Source organism: Protopterus annectens, chromosome 6.part0 (genome assembly GCF_019279795.1).
Source record: "Protopterus annectens isolate FY-2018-M chromosome 6.part0, PAN1.0, whole genome shotgun sequence".
Taxonomy (NCBI): Eukaryota; Metazoa; Chordata; order Ceratodontiformes; family Protopteridae; genus Protopterus; species Protopterus annectens.
In genome coordinates, this window is record NC_056737.1 from 1,538,496,485 (window position 1) to 1,538,523,083 (window position 26,599).

The 26,599-nt window shown below is 38.6% G+C and overlaps 1 protein-coding gene across 2 annotated transcripts in view; it reads left to right on the top strand.

The window, feature by feature from the left end:
- Positions 1-26,599, top strand: part of PRDM5 (PR/SET domain 5) — a 2,968,604-nt gene that overhangs the window by 2,201,040 nt on the left and 740,965 nt on the right. The window lies entirely within an intron of this gene.

Sequence of the window (26,599 nt, forward strand, 5' to 3'; positions counted from 1 at the left end):
TTAGTAAAACAAGTAGTGTTTATTTCAAGCACCTTAATATGAGTTTTCAACCCAAAAATAGGTTTAACTAAGTGTTTGTATAGTGTATGTTGCCATTTGCAGCACCTGTCCATGATTTTACATTGATAAACGCATCAGGAAGCTTAGGCTAAGAATATGTGAACATGTTAAAGCAATTAAGTTCCAAGACTACTCCACTGCTTTAGCCAAAGATTGTGTTGAGCGTCCAGGTTTCCGTAAATTTCATTTTTTTGTACTTGAGCAAATTAATATGGTTCCTTTTATTAATAATTGTAACAAAGTTTTGGATGTCAGGTAACTAAAATGGCAAATTCTTCTTAAAGCCAGAAAGTTCCCTGGACTTAATGAAAGTATAAATGTGAAACGTTTACTTAAAGTCAAATGAATCCAATTAGTGTGATTTTTAAGAGATGTCATTGATTTAATCAGTACATACAATGTTAGGTATTGATATTTATATTTATGTGTATACATATATATATATATATATATATATATATATATATATATATATATATATATATATATATATATATATATATATATATATATATATATGGGTCCCCTTCAGATGGTCGAACTTTTAAAAGCTCGACTTTCATATGGCCGAGAACATATGATTGAACTTTTAAAAGTTCGAAAGTCTGAATGGGGATCTCCGTAGAGCACAGAATGGGAAGATTTCCCTTTACCACAATGTAGTATGATCTCGGAGTTGGTATATTTAAATAGCAGGGTGTGGGGGTGTGGGTGGGGTGCAGCCCCCCATGTGGGGGGCGCAGGGGGTTTGCCCCCCTGCTAGCACTGTTTATTTTTTTTTGTTTATTTTTTTTTCACAATTTCGAACATTCAGATGTTTGATCATATGGTCTCAGCCATATGAAAGTCGAACATTTGGATGTTCGATTATGTGAAGTAGTCCCATATATATATATATATATATATATATATATATATATATATACATGTTGAGCGTCCAGGTTTCTGTAAATTTCATTTTTTTTGTACTTGAGCAAATGAATGTGGTTCTTTTTATTAATAATTGTAACAACAATTTCGAAATTAATATGTTTCCTTTTATTAATAATTGTAACAACAATTTCGAACACTCAAAGGTTTATAGATATATAGATTAGATATATCTAGATATACACATATAGATACAGATATGTGTGTGTGTGTGTGTGTGTGTGTATATATATATATATATATATAGATATAAATATATATATATATATATATATATATATATATATATATATGTATATAGATATATAGACATATATATATATATATATATATATATATATATATATATATATATATCGGTTTACTCTCAAAATGTTGAAGTGGCTTCAGACAAATTCCCTTCAATGAAAGGTAAGGGGTCGAATGGTGACAGTGTCGAACCCGACATTACCGAAGTACTTATCTCACCTCTATCTTGACCCATGTTAAAGCCTGTTCCATGGTCGCATTTGAGATGTAATTCGGCAATGTCAGCATTCAGCATTGTCAGATTTCACGGACGTGGGTCAATGTAAGCAGTGTTCGACCAAGTCCTGTCCAACATACTGATAGTAAACAATTTATACATATATATATATATATATATATATATATATATATATATATAGTGTTTTAAAATGTATGAAGTCTTTAAAAGGCTTTTTAAGTTTGTGTTAGATGCCATTGAAATTTACTGGTTAATTTCATTGTGATGTAAATGTTATAGGAACATTTAAACTGGTATTTTATTACTGGGTACATTTTCTGATGACGTTTCAAATGATTATTAAAGGAACAAAAGCACTTTTAGTTCTTTTTATTTTTTAACCACAGCATTGCTTTTGCGTCTGTCAACAAGGTTGTTCTTTTAATGTATGTATGTAGCTATATATGTATATATATGTGTGTGTGTGTATATATATATATATATATATATATATATATATATATATATATATATATATATATAGGTCCACTATGTAATCTCAAAATCCTGAAATTCAGTATTTCGAAATTACATAGCCGAAAACCCAAACACAACTTACAATTCAGAAAACACACAACTGCGAAATTCAAAATGCAGAGACTGTGCTACACATACAGTACACACATAAACAAACACAAAACTCCCCCCCACAATCAAATAGATGCATCTACACTATAGATAAGCAGGGGGACAAGCCCCCATGTGGGGGGTTGCACCCCCCCACCCCCTACTTATATATTCTAACTCCGAGATTGCACAATCTGAAACACAAACAAAACTCACACACATCTTACAGTCCCTCACACACACACATCACAGTCACAACACACACTTAAACACACTAAAGCCCCTAACCAACACATTTACACACACAAACTTACCTAAATTCAACTGATACATCCACACACTGCACCAGTGGAAGCAGAAATTCAACATCTCTGTGCTTCGGGATTTTGAATTTGGCGCTTCTGCCGGTTTCAGAACTTTGAGTTTTCAGCTATGTAATTTCGAAATACTGAATTTTAGGATTTCAGTATTTTGAAATTACATAGTGGTCCAATATATATATATATATATATATATATATATATATATATATATATATATGTGTGTGTGTGTGTGTGTGTGTTTTCTGTCAAATGGGCACAACGTCAGTATCTGTTTGGTCAACAGAAACAGATGGCTAACATATACAAGAGATTGACAATTCCTTTGTAGGGGACTATTCCCTTTCCCCAGAGATTGTGCAATCTCAGAATTTGAATATGGAATTAGCAGGGGTATGGGGCATGCAGGGGGTTCACCACTGACACACTAATATGCATACGCCAACCAAAAAACTCAGCACATGCAAAATTAAACAATCAATCAAAAAAAACCATCATGTTTGCCATTGATTTATTTATTTGACATTTGTTTACCAGCTTAATCCGACTGGGTTACATAACTGGTTTTCAGCAGAGGCCCGGGGAGAAAAGCTCCACATATAAAACTTAGTTACACATGTAATACACAGCTCCACATTTTGACTTTGGTAACATCATATACAATAGATTGCATATATAGGAATACAGTAATGTATGCATTATGAGCAGTCACTTAAGGTTGCTTTTGCAGTAATAGAGGAATATTTGCAGTTAACATTTATACACAAACTGAAATAAGCTTCTTGGGTAGATAGTTATTCCTTAGAGTTTGTGTGAGTGTTGTGACACAGATTGGAGTGGGACAGTAAGAGTATTAGTCCTCTGGTAACTGAGTAAGATGCTAGAGATAGAATGGTGCATGGTTTTCTGAAGTTTAATGTGATAGTAGATTAGTTTAGGAGGAGAGGTTAATGAGGTAAGAAAAGGTGTAAGGAAGGTAAAAAGTAGATTAGCCTGGAGTAAGGCATGTGCATAGCCGTGATTTCTTTACGTTTTCTTTTAGGGAGGCTTTGAAGTGAGGTGGGCTAGGAGTTAGTCTAATATTAGGTGGGAGGGTATTCCATAACTTATTTATTTTATTTTATTTTACATTTGTTTGCCGAGTTATTCTGACTGGGCCAGTGTCCCCTTTTCAGCAGAGACCCAGGGGGAAAAGCCCCAAAAAGATAGATAAACATAAGGAGCAAATAAAATGATAAACTTGAACAGAAAAGTAATAAAAATAATCATTGTATAATAATGAAATCAAACCATGTTTTATATATATATATATATATATATATATATATATATATATATATATATATATATATATATATATATATATATATATACTAGAAGCTAGTTTGGACAGAGTAAAGATAAGATATAGCAGAACAGAGCAAAAAAGAGACAGAAATTACCCAGGGGTAATACAGGAACAGAGCCAATTGCTAGCTAGATGCTCTTTAAGAAGGAGTTTGAATTTAGAGGTGGACGGGGTATTAAGAATGACTTGAGGAGTGTGGTTCCACATTTTTGCTACTTGACATGAAAATAAGGATTCACCAGAAGAGTCGTTGGCTTTCATAACTTGTAATAGCAGTTTATTAGATGAGCGGAGGGAGTGAGTAGTGTTGTAAGGATGTGCTAGATCTATTAGAGCAGGGCAGGCATTAGGTTGGTATAGGATGCTGTGGACAATAGCTAGTTGGTTGAGTGTTAGTAAGTTTGGAAGTTCAAGCCAGTGTAGTTGTTTCAGGGCAGTACAGTGGTGGATTCTATTATGTAGGCCGGCAGCAAAACAGACAATTTTGTGGTAGCATGTTTCAAGTTTAGCTAGGTTAGTCTTCTTCAGATTTGAAAAAAATGGGTGAGGCATATAGTAGTGTGGGGAGGAGGTGTGTTCTGGCAAGTGCTTGTCTAGTTGATGAAGTGATAAATGTTCTGGACCTATATAGACATCCAAGTTTAATATGTACTTTTTTAATGGTTAGGGCAATGTGTTTATCATATTTCAGGCCAGAATCTATTGTGATACCAAGTAACTTAGTACTATCAACTGGTTCAGTTATAGTTCCATTGGATGTGAGTATGTGTATTGATGAAGGGAGATTTGGGAGTTTGTTATTTGAAAATATCATAAGCTTAGTCTTATTTGAGTTGAGTATGAGTTGTCTTTTTTTTTAAGAAAAGTTCTATGTCCATGAAAGCAGATTGAGTCATGGATAGGAGGACTGGTACAGCACAAATAACAGTGGAATCATCTGCAAACTATATAATTGTGGCATTGGGAGTGGTGGAGCTAAGATTGTTAGTAAAGATGGAGAAAAGTAGTGGGCCGGGAATAGAGCCCTGTGGGACTCCTATGGTGATAGGTAAAAGAGTAGAGATTTCATTTCCCATATCGCTGATTGTTGTCGGTTGGTTAAGTAGCTGTGGAACCAGGTAATGGAATCTAGAGAGAGACTGATAGATTCCAAGTCAAGTAGAAGTTTTTGATTTGATACAGTGTCAAATGCTTTTGACATATCTAAGAAAATGGAAGAAACAAAGTGATTACTATTTTTATGGTGACTGGCTGTGTTTGTGAAACTTAAGAGGGCTATGGTGGTACTGTGTTTAGGTCTAAAACCATGTTGGGAATTGGAGAGTAGGTTGTTCTGTATGAGGTGGGACAGTAGTTGAGAGTGTATACATTTTTCTAGTATTTTGCTAAGAGGGGAGAGTATGGCAATGGGTCTATAATTGGGTAACTCAGTGGATTGACCACCTTTGTGTAGAGGTATTAGATGGGAAATGTTCCAGAGTTTAGGTACATAATGTTCAATGATTGAGCAATTTATTAGTATAGAGATAGGATAACTTGGAGATTGAGTACTAGTAAAATGATTTTATTTGGTTTATGGAAAGCTTGTAGGTATTGAGAAGGTTTTTGTCCTCAGATCTGAGTGTTCTGTTTGGTTTGTAGGTTAACTAGGGCAGGGCAGGCAGTGGGTCTATAGAATAATTTGTGGATTGCAGTTAGATGTATATAAGTAAGGTGGTTTGATAGTTCAAGCCAATTTAGTTCTTATTAGTGGTTTACAGTAATGTGTATGATAGTTGGAGTTTGTTGCAAACTTTGCTACTTTGTTGTAGCATTTTCCCAATTTGCTCTTGGTGGAATTTTGTAGATTGGTTGGTATACAGGATCCATAGAATAGTGATGAGAGCAGGAAAGTTTTAGCCAGGGTGGTCTTGGTGGAAGTGGTATGAAATGTCTGTTTCTGTAGAAGAGTCCTAGTTTTATATGTGTCTTTTTGATGTTTTGTTGGATATGAAGGTCTAAGTTGAGTTTGTTATCAATAATAACACCTAGGAGTTTAGTATCTTGCAAATTTTCTATGGTGGTTTTGTCAGCTGCAAGAAATATTAAATTGGTCTGGGATGAGGATGGTATTTTTGGGGTGAAAGACTATAATTTTAGTTTTTTGGGGGATTTAGAAAGAGTTTGAACCTTGTGAGCTATGCTTTAGTTGCTGTGAATGATTGTTGGGTTTTGATTTGCAGTTCTTGGAGAGTATGAGAAGTACAGATTAAGGGTGAGTCATCTGCATCTGAATTCATTTTCCTGGGGAAGAGTTGTTGTCTGAAATATTAGTGAATATGTTGAAAAGTAGGAGTCCTAAGATGGACCCTTTGGGGACACCTGTAGGGTTTTGTAGGAAGGCGGGAGTTGTTTAGACCATTTCACAGCTTGCCTCTGATCATGTAGGTAGCTTTGGAACCACTGAAGTGTTGTTGTGGAGCATCCTAGTTTCAATAGTGTGTCTAGCAGTAAAGTGTCTGAAACTGTGTCAAAGGCTTTTGAGAGGTCCAGGAGTACTGCAGATACTAGGTATCCTTTGTCCCTGGCCTGGTTAACTGTGTTTGTGAAGGATAGCAGTGCAGTAGACATGCTATGGTCAGGCCTAAAGCCATGTTGAGTTTGAGTGAGGAGGTTGATTTGGAGTAGACATTTCATTAATTGTTGATGAATACATTTTTCCATGATTTGGATAATGAGAATAGAATTGATATTGGATGGAAATTAGATATTTCTGTGGTGTGTCCTCCTTTATGGATTGGTGTTATGTGTGACATTTTCCATATTGCAGGGACTGTGCCTTCTGTACGTGATTTGATAATCAGGATGCTTATTGCATACGCAACTGATTCAACTATGAGTTTTAAGTATTGGGGACAGAGGTTGTATGCTGATGTGGAGCCAGGTTTCAGTTTGAGCAGTAGCTTTTTAATTGTAGAGGCTGGTATGGGCTGAAAGGCGAAACTATTGTTGTGGTTATTTTACCGGTTGTTGGTGTAGTTACAGGCTAGGTTAGTAGTAGGAGGAGTTGAGTTATTAAAGTTTGTGTGTAAGTTTGGGTTAGGGTGTCCTGAGTTAGTTTTGGAGGTGTGTAGGTCTGTGATGGGTGGGTATTGGGTGATGGGAAGTGATCATTGTTAGTTCCTGGGTTTTTGTAGGGTAGTTATAGAGTGCCAGAATGTTTTGGGGTTGTGTTCATGTTGCAGCTGGAGGTTTAAGTAGTAGGTTTCCTTACATTTATCCCTAATTTAGTAACTTTGTTGAGTAGTGTTTTAAAGGCATGAAGATTTTGTTGGGTTCTGTTATGATGTTCATCGTGTTTCACTGTTGCAGTCATTACTCTTGGGTTATCCTGCTGGCATGCTACCCACAGTCGGCCTGAATTCTAAAGTCCTGGTCCGGCATTGGTTGCTGTCGCCTGTTCCCTGACGTCAGTGCGCCAGGGGTATAAAAGATGCAGCCGACGCCATTTTCTTCAGTCTTTCTTGCCTCGCGGTGCCTGAAGCAGAAGCAGTTCGCAAGTGCCGGTCGGCCGACTCCTGAAATTTTCCTGTTCGAATTTCAGATCTGAAGTCATTTAAAGCTAAGTACCCAGTTGGGGAAGCTTTTTTCTTGCTCCAGACTGATGTCAGAAAAAGTTAATAATTGTATTTCTTGTGGGAAGCAAATACCTTATAAGGATTTCCATTCTTATTGTATTCCTTGCCTAGGCCCTGGTCACAATGTAGCTAATTGCAGATTTTGTGCAAGATTTAACCAATGCACTATTAAGTGTCGGTACGATTTTGCATTTCATTACTTTGGCCGAAGATTTAATTACACAATGTTGTCGGATAGCCATCTGACTACCGCAATTCACAAGAAACACAAGGAAAAGGAAAGGGACAGGTATCCGAGGTCCAAAACTGACGACGAGGCTTCTTCTAAGCCAGTCGCTGGTTCTCAGTGAGGCGCTTTCGCAGCCCCTGACGCCCGCTACCTCAGAGCCGCAGGCCGCTTCCGACTCCCACGTGGAGCAGACTGGGCCTCTGGAAACTCAAGGTATTGGACACTTGGAAAATATTCCCTTAGATGGGTCCGGAGCCGCTGAGCAGGCATCTGCTTCTGAGGGTGTTTTTAGGCCTACACAGTTATATATAAAACTGACTACAGCTTCAAAGGCAAAGACTAAAGCACCACTAAAGACAAAGAAACAAGTGCAGCAAGCCCATGGACAGGCCTCCATGCCTTAAAAACAGATGCTCAAAATGGCCGAAGACCTAATTACTTTGATCAGGGGTTCCCATCCCCCTCCTGAAAAGAGGCCTAGGCAAGAGACAGAATATGAATCTTCAGATCAGGTTTCTATTTCCTCTGACTCCTTTCCAACCAAGAATACTCTCTCCCTCCCTATGAGGATTCAGATGCTGAAGAGTCTATCCCTTCAGCCTCCCCTCCTGAAGATTATTCTTTTGGAGAAACCCTGCATACCATGAGGGAGCACTTCCACTGGGAGAGCCAAGACTACTCAGAATCTAAGAAAAGGCTTAGAGATTTTCTTTTACTGCCTCAGCACAGGCCTCTTGCTATCCCTCCTGTTTTAGACATTGTAGATGATGTATTTTCAGCGTCCGGCCTGTCCCCTGACTCTTTACCCCCTGCACCTGTTAAGCCAGACATATACTACAGGGTTCCAGATTCACATAAATTTCTTTATAAAAACCCTGCTGCTGACCCAGAAACCATTTCTCAGGGTCCCAAAGGGGTCAAGGCTTCCACTGCAAAGAACCCTATCCCCTCTGATAGGGATTCAAGGGCACTGGACAGATGGGGGAAAAAGGTTTACACTTCTGCTACCTTGACTGTGAGGGCTTTAAATTGTCAATTTCATATGCTTAAATATCAGCAATACTTATTGTCACTGCTTAAACCGAAAATGTTAACAAATTCTGAATGTGCAGAAAACAAGGAAATGCAGGATTTATTGCATGCAACTGAACAAGTGGGAAAGCATACTTTGCAATGTGGTTTTGATTCTCTGGAGGCCTCTTACAGGGCCGCTGTTACGGGTTCTGTCATTAGGCGACATGCTTGGTTAAAGGAACAAAATCTGCCTGATCATGGTAAAGCAAAATTATTAGATGCTCCATTACAGCATGATACTTTGTTTGGTGTTAAAGCAGAAGAGGTGTTGAAGAAAATGGAGGACAAAGTAAAATCTATGCAGACAGTTAAGGATTTCTTTTACAGGTGCAGCCACCCAGATTTAGCAGGAACTGGCCTACGAAGAATTGGTCCTTTCCAGTGTCAGACAGGCCACAAAGAGGCAGATACAGACGCCCCAGAGGCAGATCCCAGCCCCAAGGCTCATACAGGCCTAAACAATGGGGTGCTTCTACCTCCAAAAGCAGAGAAGACAAATCACAGCCATACAGGAAACAGTCCCAATGACTTCCCTCTGCTAGAACCAAACACTTATCTTTTGGCAGCCCCCTTAGGGGGAAAACTAGCACTTTTTTCACAAAATTGGTACATGATCACTCAGGACAAATGGGTCTTGAACACAGTGTCTCATGGCTACAGGTTCCACTTTCACACCTTGCCAAGGGCTAAAGGTATGCCAGACCTGCCACACAATCAATGGGCAGAGGCACAAAAGCAAGTTTCATCCCTCATGGACATGAGGGTCATTCAGCGAGTACCACAGCAAGAGCAGGGACAAGGATTTTACTCAAGACTTTTCTTGGTACCCAGAAAGGACAAAGCGTGGAGACCATTACTGGACCTGTCTATTCTAAACACATTTCTAGACGTTCCAAAATTCAAAATGTTGACTCTGCAGCAGCTATTGCCCATGCTGGGCAAGAAGGCTTGGCTTGTAACTTTGGACCTAACAGAGGCATACCTGTATGTCCCAATCAGACAATCTTGCAGAAGATACCTCAGATTCATAGCTGGCTCAGTGCACTACCAATTTTCTGCACTGCCCTTTGGCTTATCTACTGCGCCCAGGGTCTTCACAAAATGCCTGGCACCAGTAATTGCATTTTGCAGACAAAGAGGAATTCAAATATATCCTTACTTGGACGACTATCTTATTCAAGCAGAGAACAAGGACATTCTACTAAAGCATCTGGCGTTTGTAAAAGATTACTAATTTGCCTAGGGTACACAGTAAACGAAAAGAAATCAAAACTAGTACCCTCTCAAGAGATAATATTCCTGGATGCAAGCTTAAATACAACTGCCCAGATGGCTAATCTCACGTCAGATAAACAAAGGCAACTGACTTCTTACTTCAAAATGTTGGCAACAAAGACCCAGTTATCTGCAAGAAAAATTCTGCAGGCTTTGGGCTTCATGGCAACCTGCATTCTGCTAATTCCATATGCCAGACTGCATATGAGGAAACTACAACGGTATCTAAAAAGTGTTTGGACTCAACATTGCCACAGCCTGGACACATTAATTACCCTCATTCCCTGCCTGCAACAGAAGTTTCGATGGTGGGCACAGGCCTGTCACCACAACAAAGGACAGCCATTCACTTTATCCACAGCCAGGCAGACACTAACAACGGATGAATCAGATTATGCCTGAGGGGCCCACATGGCAGGAAAATGTATTCAGGGCACATGGCCCACAAGCCAAATGCATCTTCATATCAATCAAAAAGAGATGCTAGCTGTTCAGAATGCCCTGACAGCTTTCAAGGATCTACTTCATCCAGGACAGCTACTGATAAAGACGGACAATACTGCAGTCATGTAGTACATAAACAAGCAGGGAGGCACACATTCCTACCCCCTCTGCAGACAAGCCATGACTTTGTGGGACACAGCTTTGACTTATCAAGTTCACCTGCAAGCACAATTTCTGCCAGGAGAAATAAATACTCTGGCAGACGAACTAAGCAGAAACCTCATGGAACCCCACGAGTGGAAACTGGATCCACAAGTCTTCAGCATGATAGCAAGGAAATGGGGATGCCCAGACATAGATCTATTTGCCTCCCCTCACAACTGCCAACTACAGAGATTCTGCACAAGGACTTATCACAAGCAAGCATGGAAATTGGATGCCTTATCCTTCAGCTGGAAAAACCTAACAGTATATGCCTTTCCTCCACTGCCTCTCCTCCCCAAGATAATCCTAAAGGTCAGACAAGAGAAGCCAAAAATTATACTGATTGCCCCAGACTGGCCACGCCAGCACTGGTACCCAATCCTAAGGAACTTGTCTCAAGGTCCAGCCTGGACATTGCCTCAGATTTCTCACTTACTGACCCAACAAAATAATTAGATCCTGCACAGCCAACTCAGGACCTTAAATCTGGCAGCATGGTGGATAATGTAGCCATTCAGAACACTCCTCTCTCCAAAGCTGTGATGGATGTTATTTTTGGAGGCCAGGAGGCCCAGTACTAGAAAATCTTATGCAGAAAAATGGAAGAGATTCTGTGCTTGGAACCAGGCACAAGGAATTGACATGTTTGTACCAAACATTCCTCAGATTTTACAATACTTAGCTGAGATGCTGGACAAAGGCCTATCCTTTTCATCAATTAAGATTCATGCTTCTGTCATTTCAGCCCATTACATTACGGAACCACCAATCTTTTCTTACCCTTTAATAAGGCAGTACCTCAGAGGGGCCAAAAACATAAGACCTCCAAGGAGAGCACCAATACCTGCATGGGACCTCAATTATGTCTTGGAAAAACTCACACTGCCTCCTTTTGAGCCAGCCTCAACAGCTGATATAAAATTTTTATCCTGGAAAACAGCTCTGCTCCTAGCAATAACCTCTGCAAGACGAGTCTCAGAGTTACAGGCACTCATGGCTGTGGAACCTTTTATCATTTTCCATCCAGACAGGGTTTCTCTGAGGATGAACCTGACATTTATGCCTAAGGTGGTGTCCAGTGTGGCCCTTAACCAAACCATTTACTTGCCTACCTTTTATCCAAACCCACAGAACAAGGGTGAGAGACTTCTGCATTCTTTGGACATACACAGATGGCTACGCTTCCACTTGGACAGAACTAAAGCTTTCAGAAAGACTGAGCAACTTTTAGAGGCATATGCTGCAGAATCACAAGGAAAGGCTATCTCAAAACAGACTATTTCAAAATGGATAGGCCATTGCATTCGTTTCTGGTACTCACAGCATGGCAAATCAGTGCCTAAGGGCATTAGGCCACATTCAACCAGAGCAGCAGCCACTTCAGCAGCCTTCCTCAGAGGAGTACCAACCAAAGACATCTTAGAGGCTGCAACTTGGAGTTCAGTGCACACTTTTACAAAGCACTACCACTTACCTCTCTGCTCTAAATCCAGAGCAGGCTTTGCCACTGCAGTTCTGCAGGGCCTCATAGTCTCTCCTAATCCTATTTAGCCCAGCCACCCATCCTCAGCTTTGGGATTCAACCCAAGAGTAATGACTGCAACAGTGAAACACGATGAACATAGTACAGTTGTGTACCTGCCATAAATGTAGATGTTCGAATGTATTCACTGTTGCAGTCCAGGTTACCCTCCCACCATCCCCCTTTATTTTGCTGGGCCTTATCTGTACTTCTCTATTCTATACAACCTATGTGGTGTATTTGCTTGTAGGTGAAGGAAATGTTTACTTTAGTGCATGCATGTTTATTGGCATAATTTATTTAGCCTACTCTTTTGGGGGCACCTGACATCTGGGGCAAGAAAAACTGAAGAAAATGGCGTCGACTGCATCTTTTATACCCCTGGCGCACTGACGTCAGGGAAGAGGCAACAGCAACTGACGCCAGACCAGGACTTTGGAATTCAGGCCGACTGCGGGCAGCCTGCCAGCAGGATAACCCAAGAGTAATGACTGCAACAGTGAATACACTCGAACATCTACATTTATGGTAGGTACACAACTGTACTTTTCCATTTATCCCAAGCCATGTTTCTTTGTTTCATAAGGTCTAGGCAGTTAACGGTTAACCATGGGGTTTTTGTTTTCTTTATTCTTTTTATTCGTTCAGGGTCAAGGCCATCAATTATACTCAGGAAGGAGGCATTGAAGTATTGTACAGCATCGTTGAGGGGTAGAATTTTTAAGAGGGACCATTTAATATTTGATATTATATTGTTGAGGGTTTGTTGGTTAAATCTACGTGTATTTCTTATTGTTTTTATGGTTTATTTGTTAGGAAGGTGCGTGGTTACTCTGATGGCAAAAGCTGGGAGATGGTCGCTTAGTGAGACTGAGAGTGTACCTGAGGAGGAGAAATTGGAGGGGTGAGATACAAGAATCCAGTCTAAGGTAGAGTGGCTAGTAAAGTCTTTGTAGAACCTAGTCAGGTCAGTGATAAGTTGTTTGAAACTGTAGAGATTGATCCTTGTGGTGGGGGAGTTTGCAGTGATCGTTTGCCAATTTATATTCATATCACTTAGGATAATTGTTTCTACTTTGATGTTTTCATTAGCTCAGGATAGTATATCTTCCAGGACTGGTATATTGTTTACGGGAGGGATGTAGACTATGATGATACAGATATTTTTATTGTTGTTAAGGTTTAGGGAGGTTATATTTTTGAATTTGGGTGTATTGTGAGGGTATAGAGTTATTTTAAGTATGGAGAGATAAAGGAGAGCTATTCCTCTACGTTTCCTTTTTGGTCTATCTAGTCTGTGTATAGGAGTTGGCAGGTATAATTGCAGTATCTTTTATGCTGGGGTTTAGTCATGTTTCTGTCAGGGCTAATATATCTGGCTTATTTTGTTCTATCCAGGCATGTAAGGAGGTTATTTTATTGCATATGCTGCTTAGATTGATGGTAAATAGGTTTAGGCTCTTGGAGTTTGCTTGTGTGTTTGGTCCTGGGTTTGGGGTGTATGTCTCCATTCTGTGGTAATTTGTAAATGAGGTAAGAATATAGTGGGTTGTGCTTAGTTCTGAGGGATTTAGGGCAGTAAAGTGGGGTCTGGTGATAACATTGTTTTTTTTTTTATTTTGGTATTGGAGTTGTAGGGCAAAGGATAATAAAATAGGAGAAATATTTGAGTAGTGACTTTCTTTTTGGGTTATGTTGTTGGAGGATGTTGTTGTAGAGTAGTTGGTTATGACTGTTTTATTTGTGTGTGTTCTGGTTAAAGTTAAGATTAATAGTGCTGTAAATAAAATGGAGGATGAGAGTAAATAATTGTTTGAGATGCAGTACATGGCAGTATGTGGGAGGGTGAATAGAGTCTAGCTATGTTTGATAGGTTTGAGTTTATCCTATGGGGAATGGACAGATTTGAGAATATGCTGTTAATTTGTGGGAAGTAATCTGATTTGTTGGGAGTTGATTGTGGGTGGGATCTCTCCAAGTATAAATTTGTGGATATGGGGGTGGGTGGGGAGTGGAATGAGCAAGATTGTAGTGAGGACGAATGGAGCAGGGCTACACACTGCTCACAAAGAAAACAAACAGTAGATATGGAGCAGTTAAAGCAAGTGGTTTAAAATTAAGTTTAAATTAATAGGAAAACAGGAAAGGAATACCAGAGAAGAGGGATGAGATATTAAGAAATAGAAGGGTTGGAAATGGAGAGTAGGTCGGAGAGAGGTTTAGGCTAGGTTTATTAATAACAGAGTGTTAGCGCAGGGCAAAGGAGATCCAGAATAAGAGGCAGCAGCAGTGTACAGACTACCAGAAGCAGCAGTGGGAAAGTCAGGGTTTAAAATAAAGAAGAAAAGTCAGAGAGACGTGGATACTAGGGGCAGTGTAACTGTTACATTAGAAGCTAGGTAAGGTGTTAAAGTTTGCTTAGTACACAGGCTTGATGGACAAGCTAGCTAGGGCTAGGAGTATATTTATTTATTTATTTATTTTACATTTGTTGACCGGGATTGTCCGTCTGAGCTGAAGAGCTCTTTTTCAGCGGAGGCCCGGGGAGAAATGCTCCAACATATTATACAATTTTCATTATAAATTAGCATTAAACAGCAATGTTACAGGATTATTACAAAGCACTAAGTAGCAAAACAATGTTATACAGTGTCAGTAATCAGTAGTATAGCAAAACTATTTCAAGTTGTATAAAAAGAAAATATGTCATTAAGATGAATATAGTTTTTGGGGTAAGTTGTTACAAAAACTCAGTTTTGTCATAATGTAGTTGCATGAAGGCAAGACAATTACAATAGAATGTTTCTCTGAGGCGATTTGCTTAATAGAGTTTAGAAGACAGTAGAAAGAGTAGTCAAGGAAGATTAGAGAGAGCTAGTGAGAAGAGTGAGTTAAGGGCAGAAAGTAGATTAAGGTATGAGAAGTCGGGGATGCTTAAGGCGGGAGATTGCAGTGGCAGGACAATTGATTTTTAATGTGCTCTTTAAAATATATATATTTAAAAAAAAAAAAAAAAAATATATATATATATATATATATATATATATATATATATATATATATATATACACTAACAATGAGATTGATGAATAACAGGGAAAGGGCATAATCCCCCAACCCTGAGAATTGTCAGATCTCGCACATCTGTTGACCAAATTCTGTGTAAACAGACGAAATATATAAATATATACGTAGATAATATATGTATGTGTGTGTGTGTATATACATATATATATATATATATATATATATATATATATATATATATATATGTAAAGACAAGTTTTTGCCGTCGTTAGTATTGCATTTATTTGGCTCTGGATAATAGGCTGCACTGCTTTTTTACTACAAATAATGGAAGGGTAGGTCAAGCTTTGTGTTCAGCTTCCTGGCTAATACATTACTGCACACAAACACGCTGCTGTAGTCGGTTAGTGAAAACAGATTTCACAGACTGGTCAGCTGTGAATAGTTTTGTTTATTATTCATTAAGGAAAGTAAAAAATGGATGGTTAAAAATGAGGAATGTTATTTAGGAATGTTATATTTCATTTAAGCTGTCAAAGATCATGTCTTGTAGATTTACTCCAGGGAACAGGCACACCTTAATTTGGAGAAATTTGCCTTCTGCTGTATGTGGCATTTCTCCAACTAGTTGCTTTGTAATTCATTACAAGCTTAATAATTTACTGTAAAGTTGTGCTACCTCTGCTCTCTTAAAATAATCTCCATGTCTGTTTGCCAGAAGGATTGGGGAGTTCTTGTTCAGGAGATACTGTTCAGCTGGATGACTTCTAAAGTCTTTTGGTGTAAGTTCAGAAAATGACAAGTTTATTGTCTGGCTGCTTGCATCATTTTCCCTAGGGTGCTAACAGCTGCGGTGTACTCACTCTGCTTCTCCCCACTTCAGATCAGCACCAGGTTCTACTTACATGGTCCCTGAGGCCTTCTTCCCAGCTGCCAACTCAGCAGAGTGACACAAACGGGCTTGTTTAGAGAAGTGTACCTTCTGCTGGTTATCTGTCTGTCTGTCTATCTATACTTTGTTGGCCAGGTTAGTCTAATGAAGCCAGATACCTCTTTCCATTTTAAGAGGTAGGTGGTACTGCTTTCCATTCCTAGTTCATGACTGCGAACTCATTGTGAGGTTTACATGATTGAGAGTGGAGTGTAACTGTCCTGTAAGTTCTCTACAATGAATGTTATGTAGACATTCCCGTTTCAAGCAACTGTATAGTATGTTTTCAGTGATTCATCATGTTCGGAAATATATTCTCCCTCCTCACAAGTAAATACTACATGACAAGTAACCTACTTATGTAGAAGTTTTGCTTCTATATAAAAGAAAAACAGGTAATGAGCGATTAATTAATTGATTGATTAAGTGGTGGTTTTGAAGACTGGCTGGGTCTTTGACTTTTATTTGTTTATACTTGTTTTTACAGGACACTGCCAGTCTGTTAATATACTTCTTTTGGAATTGCAAGAAATTAGTCGAGTGTTTGTTTGTTTCTTTCGGCTTTTCCCGGTTAGGGGTCGCCACAGCGGAACTCCGGCTAATGAAATTAGTCGGGTGTAAGATTTTATTAAACTTGTTTTGTAAACTCTTATAAAATAATCATGCAAAATCTCCATCATAAACTGGCCTCCAGGTCTGTAGAAGCTGTTTGAGGTTTTGCATTTGTCTGTCACCCCACAGATTAAACAATAGGTTTGTAAGCAGAAACAAAAAGGGTGCAAAGACATCTGATTCTTTTCATAATATTTAAATGTATGTTTTGAAAAGACAGGAGTACCTCTTTACAATGTCTATTATTGATAAAGTATATACTGAATGGGTAATTAGTGTGTACCGCTGACTACGTGTTTCTTCGTGTTGCATTTGTGAAATAGATTACTGGATGTTAAAAAGAAATGTATGTCAGTCCTCTTTGCATTTGTTAACAAAATCAATAAAATTTCAAATAATGACCAGAATGCATGCCACATTGTGTTGGGAGTGAGTCCCATATCTTGTACGCAATATTCTGAAGTATGTACTATGCTATAACCAGTTTAGAAACAGCTTGAAACACAACACCCAAGACATATAACTTCCATGTTCCCAGTAACCTCTTATTAGCATTTATACACTACAGAAGCTGCTTTTGCTTGATATACCAATTAATCCATTTGCCACTTTTACTCTCTTGTTTTTTTCTCCACTTTAGAAAGAAGTAAGCTTTCTATGGACTTTGAAAAAGATGGGTGTTGATATGCAGTGCCATGTTTTCAGAAGTAGGTTGGATTCTTTTTAGGTTGCAATTGGTCTGAAAGATTTTAACATTGTCACCCTTGGAATTAATCACAGCTTCCTATAGATTTAGCTAAATTTACTGTTAGCAGCTTTCAGGCAATGCCAGCGGAGGCTGATGCAGTAATCTGATACCAGACTGCTGTATCTGATAAGGATCTGTCTTTCATTAGCTCCTTCTGATACCTAACAACTTGTATCCTATTCCTACAGTCTTTTGATTTAGTTTTATTTACAGACGTGTACGTTCCTTAGTGTACAAAGAAGTTCAGACTTCCAAATTACATTTGGAGGCCACTTCAGAACTAAATACTATAAAAACAGATATTTCAGTGCTGGCACTCACATGTTGCGTAATCATTTGTTTAGGTACAGTTTCATCTTTTGCAGTCATGTAAGATCAAGGTTTATACCCCATAAAGACATGTGCAATTTCTCCTTCTCTTTACCTCTTCTTGTTGCCTAACATTGGTATCATTTTGTTTGTATGGCTAAGAGTTGAAGCATATGCAAAGTATAGAAAAAAATATTACCAAAGAATATTTCATCATCCGACTGAGTAGTGATGTACCCCCCTCCCCAAATATCTGGGTGTTATCCTGGTAGAGGATTTGAAGCAGGATAACAGCTGGATCAGGTTACTGAGGACATTATAAAATGTTTTGTGTTTTTGTCTCTGTTCTAGTTTCAGATTTTTTTTTATTTATCAATTTTCTTCCATTTCTCAAGCATAAGCTAGACTATGTGTGATATTTGTTCCTTGTTTTTATGAACAGTGATCCTATAAATGCTATACAAAGGTGTCTGGCAGACCGGAAGTATAGTTTATTATTAATGGTGTGTAATCTTGTCACTACTGTACAGTTCTTGGAACGCTGACCTCCCATTCTCTTATCATCCCCACCACCCAGCTTCGTGTGGTCCTTTAGTTGTAGTGTGATGTTAGGTTAGTTATGGCCTACAGCTTTGGCACACACAAGCATGCCTGTCATACTTTTTGTTCTACCCATGCTTAACACTCAAATACACAGCCTTGTGCCTGGGAGATGCACTGCTGCTGTATTCCTGGTCCAGATTATAGTTCCATTTAGCCAGTAATGAGATTCATATGCATAATGCAGTTAAGAAATGGATATCTGCATCATCTCTGTAAACTAATGTTCAAAATAAGCATTTTAGTGAAAGAATATTATATTTGATAGGGTATTTTCATATAAAATGTTCACTGTGCCCAGAGTTGCACATGCTTTTCAGGCTGCAAAACACATTTTGAGATAAATTTAAAATATGACTCGTCACCCATTGTGATGTTCTCCAGAGAAATGAATATTTTGTACTTTATTATAAAAATACTAGAAATTATTTGTTATGAACATGCATTTGTGATATGAGATGTATCACAACAGGCACTTGTAAATATTTAAAAAAGAACACCTTTGTCTTAAGCTCTAGCTGTTTTACCACATGCTGCCATTCTATTTCTTAAAGACTGATTTTACTTTGTTCTTTGATTATTTTTTATTTGATTTGCAAAATCACCAGTAATGACAGAATTATATGATGTTAGTAGAAACAGTTTATATAACAGGCTCTTATAGAAATAGTATGTTAAAGGTTTTGGATAAAGAAATTACAAGTAAGTAATATTGGATGGAACTGTTTGTCAGATTGAATGCACTAATGTAATTCTGTCATCTGCCAATACATTTTTTGGATAAAGCTTTCAAGATACTTATCTTAGTGAAGCAAAATAGTCCTGATTCTAAAGGTAAATGAGATTTAAGGTAGATAAACACTGAAAACAATGTTATATTTACTAAGGCTGCTCTACATTTCAAATCAGTAAAAGAACTTATTTTAAGGAGAGTTTGGCAGTATGCTAGAGAAAGAAAGAGAAAGAGAAGGTGAGGAACTGCTAATAAGCCTCATTCTGTATTTCTGTTCAAAGGTTTATTGGCATGTATTAGGCTAATGACCACCACGGCCTTTATAAGCTTAGCCACACAGCCCAGTCTAATTGCATCTGGTTGTAACATCTACTTCTTAATTGAGGGGCATATGCTAGTTAGGAGGGGTACGTTAGTTAGTAGGTTGCTAAAAAGTTATGTGGGAGGTATGTTAGTTAGGGAATGTTTACTGTCAGCCTCTTCATATAAGAGACATGTGGAAAGCCCAGGGATGAATTTGCGATTTCCCATCCATTGGTTGAGGTTATGTTTTAGTAGGTTTAGGGATGGACTCTGCTTCACATGGATGGAGAGCAGAATAATCCAGAGCAGAAGGATTCTTTGAGTCACATATCTGTCTCGCCAGCATGTTATATTTATGTCGCAAGCAAAGTTCATATCCTTGGATCTAATGTTTCTGATGCTGCTCAATTTTCAGATGTACAAATCTACGTCAAGTCAGAATCTAAGGATGCTTTCAATGCCAAACACAGATCACTTTCAGCAACCTTTAGGAGTTGAGTATGCGGACAGAGCTGTAAGGCAATCTAGTACAGTGTGTTAATACCTTTGATTTTCTTGGTGTAGAACCTCTGTGGGCCATAGCACTCAACCTTCCATCTCCAGAATGTGGATCAGTCCCTTTCATAATGTTGAACAAATGGGCAAAATGTGGAACGCTTGCTAACAGTTTACAAACATCTTCCACTAAAAAGCTCACAGAATGGTTAAAATGTGTTACTTTATACTTTTAAAACGTTATTTTTATGAATTAATATAATTCAGTATTATTTAACATGGATATTGTTTAAAAATTCTTAATAATGAATGAATGACAGACCCTTTCAGTGTGGAACAGTGAAGAACACAGACTTTTAAGACTCAAAATGAGGACCATTCCTCATAATGAGATACACTTGAGAGGCATGCTGTGGGCCTATACAAATGGGCACTTCTTCAATGAATTGTACTACCATGTGCTATGATAAGGGACACATATCATACATCACCTCTGTGTCCGTCAGCCTTGTGCTATACGACCTGTGACCTGACTATTATTTTACATCATGCATTTCACACTGTTTTCTTGTATTTGATTCAGTGTCAGTTGTTATGCATTTTTTAATACAGTAGTCTTTGAACCATATGCACACGTGTGTTTGTGTGTGTGTGTGTGTGGGGGGGGGGTAGTGGGGAGGGGGGGGGGTTTGTTGCAGTGCTTTTGCTGCCATCTGCTGGTAAGCAGTATATACCACCATCTCTGAAACCTGCCCAGAGTTTTGATTTTTTTTTCTGTACTAAAAAAATGCATTTTTTTTTTTTTTTTTTTTTACGTCATGGGAATTTTTGGTAGCATGAATATAAATGGAGCCCTTGTCCTCCTTCACTTTGAAACTGATAATAGCTAAGTTGTATATGCAAGACTATATCCAATTTTGAACCAAACTTCTTTTTATTAACAAAGCAGCATGTGTTTCCTAAGTAAATTTATTTCTATAAGCATTGAGTAAACTTCATGCATTTATATGTAGTATCCTCACCTGGCTAATAGATTAGGTTGATAAGAATGTCTGTTTCTTTTTGAAAGTTTTGGCAAGTTGTAAAAACACATTTTATAATATGAACTTCTTTAGAGGAGAAGTGTCATCTGTGACATGAGAAATGATGAGTTTTACTATATTGAAATTTCTTGTAACTACTGTACATGTTATATATTATCTGTTCTGCAGCATGTTTTCAGTCTAGTACTCATCCAAATAAATATTACAATCTCGTCACTAAGTACGGTAAGTAATGGTAAGCGTGATAAACACTGAGTGTACAGCAACATCAAGGGATAGCTCGTATAACAATATTTACCATCAAGGTATACTTTAAAAGATGTGTACAAATGATTATGACCTCATGAGGGAAACTCTTGTAGTCTTAGTCATACATATCTCAAGAGGTGTAAAATGATGGTAATTATCGCAAGAAATGTAATATATAGTTAAGCACAACATTTCTTGTGTTACAAAAAGGAAAAGACATTCCTATCAATCTAATCTATATATTATCCCTAATGAGAATAACTGGGATTATACCATAGATGATTTGATGGGACCCATGAATGGGATAACACATGTAGGAGCTACATCTGTCTGTTAGTAGTACAGTGGACAGTCCTGGTGATAAATTTTCTGTTTCCCATACATAGACCTATGTTGCACTTGAAAATGGACTGGGATGCACTTTGTTTTATATGGATGGAGACTCTGTTCCATAGCAGTAGTATCCTCTGTGAAGTATACCTTTTCCTCCAAACCATTCTGTTCATGTTGCAGAAGAGGTTTAGATTCCTAGATTTGAGTATTTCTGATGCCATTTGACTTGCTGATGTGCAGTAAATTCATCAGTAGTGAGTTAGAGGATGCCTTGTAAGCCAGACCTGGTCACTTAGTAGTCTACATGATACAGAGTGTAGTAACAGGACTTTCAGTCGGTCCATGTAGGACAGGTTGTTTAGGCCTTGTATACTTTTAGTAAGGTATCCCTGTAGGCATTCCTATTGTTGCATGTGTGTTTGGATAGATACATGCCAAAGGGGGCATTATATTCAATGATTGGCCCAATGAGGACTGAGTAAAGGGGTCAATGACATCTGTAGATGTAGACACTATCCTTTTGTTTATAAGTTGTACAACACAGAAGGACTTTCTTACAACAGTAGACACATGTTGGTTAAAAGTTAAGTTGCTATCTATACAAGTTCCCAAATTCCCAGCAAATGGGCCAACTCTTAGGGCCACATTGTCAATATGGTAGCTCCCTGTGGTAGATGACGTCCCAAAGGATACAATAATGCATTTTTTGGCATTTAGTTTAAGACCATGAATTTAACACCATTTACTTATTTGAGAGAACCCTTCCTGCAGGATGGCTAAGTCATTTGGGGATTCATTGACTGTTCCTAGCATGCAGTCATCTGAAAACATAGCCAGTCAGAGCCCTTTGGTATTGACTTTTACTTCAGAAAAATAGATGCCAAGCAAGAGAGGTCCCAGCACAGAACCCTGGGGGGGGGGGGGCATTGATGACTGGTATCTTTGTGGAAGTAACTTCCCCTAATTTGATTCCCTGCATCATATCTGTGAACCATGTGGTAATCCAGCTGGTAGCATGGGGTTTATTCCCAATTTATTTAGCTTTTCTACTATGCTTGAGTGGGAAGTTGTGTCAAAACCTTTGGCCAGTGCAAGGTATGTGATGTGTACTGTTTTGCCTTCATCCATTGCTTTGGTAACCTTTTCAAAATAATCCATTAGTCTGAGAAAGCATGACCTGCCCTTGATGAATCCGTACCAAGATGGGTCTAGTGTTTGGAGGTTCTCTTATGTCCAGATTGATTAATTCCATGATAAGTCTTTCCATGGCTTTGCATATGAGGCTGGTCTGACTTCTGTCTGTAATTGCATGTGTCTGTGGAAGGTCCTCCCTTATGTAGGTGAAGGACTTTAGCTGTTCTCCATTCGCTTGGTGCAAAACCAGTATGGAGGCTGAGCTTGAATAGTGTTGTTGGGGGGGGGGGGGTGGCTAAATCATACTTCATGCCATTTAAGATGCATCCAGGGCTATTGTCAGGACCCATCAATGCAATATTGTTAGCTTTTGATAACACTTTTAGGACTTGTGTGAAAGCTGGAGGTGAGTAAGTTTCAGGTATATCCTGAGGGATAGACGAAAGGGAGAGAGGGATAAAGTTGGAGCTAAATTTATGGGCCAATAGGTTCCCTATATCTTCAGCCTCAGTGAAGGTAACATCATTCACAATCAGCTCAGTGCATTGCTGCCTTGTGCCTTTGAGATTATGAACATAACAAAAAAATGCCTTGTGATTATCTTTGGCTTGGATGGCTATTTTAGCCTCAAACTGGGCTTGGTGGTTTTTATTAAGTTCTTGAACTTGTTTATTTATTTCAGTGACAAGGGCTTAACATTCTTGAAATTACTTTTCTTATTTTTGGTCAAAATTCTTTTACTTTTATTATAAAGCTTGTTGATTTGGTTCTCCCATGTGCCTTTGTTTCTGGGGTTTGCCCTGCACTTGTTCCTACAGGGTACAGGTGCATCTATGCAGCTGTTTATATGCTAACATCATGTGGTGGTGTACATTTCTGCATATTCCGTGGAATTAACTGGGTTTGGTGGGATTTGAAGCTTACCAATATATCACTCTGGAGTAGATAATTTGTCTTAAAGACATTCTAAAGGTACCTTGGGTGCAAAGAATATCGTGTTTCAGTGATAAAGATGCACAAGGAATGGTGCAAGATGCTTCCATATTAGTAAGGACAAGATCCGGGATGTTATTTCCCCCTCATGCGTACTCTGACGAATTGTTCCAGGGCTTTTGTATTGACAAGGTTCAGGAATCTCTGTGCTCTGTTCTCGGGCCCTCTGGAATTGCTATTTAACTGTAGCAATTCCAGAGGTTCCAAGCACAGAGCAATTCCAGAGGGCCCTCTGGAATTGCTATTTAACTGTACCCTCCAAACATGCTATGTCATGAATGGAGAACAGCAATAGTCATCCCTCTGCACAAAGGTGGGCCATCTACAAACCCAGGAAACTACAGACCCATAAGTCTCACTAGTCTTATATGCGAAGCCATGGAAAGAATGATCATGGAAATGGTCAATAATAGTAAACCTCCAGACACTGGACCAACCCAATTTGGTTTCATCAAGGGCAGGTCATGCCTCATGAACCTGGTAAACTTATTTGAAAAGGTCAACAAAGCAATGGATGAAGGCAAAATGGTTTATACTGCCTACCTTGAACTGGCCAAGGAATTTGACACAATACCCCACTCGGGCATTGTTGACAAACTCAGAAGGTTAGTTACAAACCCGTACGGCACCCACTCGATAGCCAACTGTCTCACAGACAAGACCCAGGAAGTAAAAATTGGGGAGTCCACCTCTACAAAAAGGCCAGTCACAAGTGGATTCCCTCAGGGATCAGTCCTTGGACCGCATCTTTTTGGCATTTACTTCTCAGAAGTCAAGGTCAATGTCAGTGGTCTCTTTCTGACTAAATTTGCAGATGATTGCAAATTAGGAGCTGTCATTGAATCTCACACTGACACAGATGTTCTCCAGGGAGGGCTGACACAAACAAACAATTGGTGTCAGAGCCAAGGACTGAAACTAAATGCCAAGAAATGCATAAAAAGTATCCTTCGGGAAGTTATCCACCCCCTGGTAGCTATCATATTGACAACACACTCCTTAGAGTTGACCCGGTAGTCAGGGACTGACAGACACATGTAGACAGTAACTAGCCTTTGACAGTTACATGTCTATGGTAGTGAGGAAATCATTCTGTGTTGCACAACTTATAAATTAAAGTATGGTATCTAGGTCCAAGGATGTCATTGTTCCTCTGTATTCGGCATTCATCAGACCTATCATTGAGTACAGTGCCCCCTTTGGTATGTACCTAACCAGGCATATCTAACAAATGAAATGTTCACAGAGGTTCCTCACTAAAAGAATACAGGGCATAAGTAAAATTTATTATGTAGACCGCCTCAAGGCCCTATCCCTGTATTCTGTCTCCTATAGGATGCTGAGGGGAGAGCTGTGACTGGCATACAGGGCACTGTCAAACTGCACTCTGATGGACCTCCTGCATATCAGCAAAACAAACAACACAAAAATTACCTATTCTAAAAACTTAAACCTGCGTCTATATCATAACATCGAAGACGCAAAATGTCAAATGCTCACAAGAGCGAAAATGCCAAAAGGCGAATTCAGTATTCCACACCCCCCGCAAAATATATATTCCAACTCCGAGATTGCACTACAGTGAGGAAAGGGCAAATATCCCAATCTTCACTGTACTGCGATCTCAAAAACAGACCTTTGACATTTCGGCACTTTCGTTCTTGTGCCGTTCGACATTTTGATTTTTTGATAACATAATATAGATCCCTTAAACCTTGCCTGTGATATAAAATAGGACTTGCTGGAGAGACAGGTATATATCCCAGAGACTACCCCATCTCTGGAACAGGCTTCTCATCCATTTGAAGCAGAGTTCCTCCCTAACCCAATTCAAGTGTAACTTGGACAGTTGAATTGAAAACAGGAAATTCATCCCTGGCATGGCATCTATGTCTCTAATGGACAACAGGCAACCTATAAATGGTTCATCTCCCAGGCCCCTGCTTGTCCATATTTCATCTCCCAAGCCCCTGCTTACACTTATCAAGGGTGCCAGAACTTGTCAGAGATTTGGGATGCATGGCTGGTCTTAAAACCCATGAACCTAGGAACCTATAAGTAGTGGTGATACAAGTTTCCCAGTTTATAGTTGGATAATTTAGATCACCTAGCAAAACGTATTTATTATTAATAATTAATACATCACTATGTACTAATATTATGCATTTTTAAGAGTGTCAGAGATGAAGAAAGGATCGCATTTTGTATAACACAGATGCTGCTTTCTCATTTCTAAGTATGTTGTGTATAAAATAACTTAGTTAAACTTTTTTCTTAGTTAAAATCTAAAGTAGGGTGTTTATTTCTTTTGGCACCTCCTCTTCTCATGGTGGTGTGGCCTAGCACATGCTCATTTATGATAACAAATATAAATGGAGCCCCTGCCTTCCTTCACAACACAACCAGATATAATGGAATTGAGACCATACATGAACTTTACAGGTTGCAATGCAGCAGCTGTTATTTAGGTATTACAGCAGTTATTTATATATAGTACAACCAAGCCATGTAGTTACTTATCAGACCAGTGCCTTGATAGAAATGTATTTGTTTGTTTATTATTTATTCACAGGGAAAGTCCTACTGGGCATGTAACCCTTTTTCTGTGAAGGACCCATAAACTGACAATGGTATACAGTAATTAGATATATGTTACATAGGACAACATTAAAACTTGCCTTACAAAGACTGTACTGATGCAGTTAGGTACACATGATCTATATGTAGCAGTATAGGACAAGTCAGCATAGTACCAAACTGCATTAGTATGCTTAAAATACGAAGTTAATGGCATATAAATGATATCATTTAGTTATAATAGTTATTATGACAAGCAGCATTTATATGTATACTTAGGATGTCAGTTAAGTAAAAAGTAGCATATTCGAGAGCAGAGGTTGTAGAATATGTGATAAATGTCATGAATTCTGACACAAAGCAAAGGAGGAAAGTATTTGTCCATTTGCATTTAAA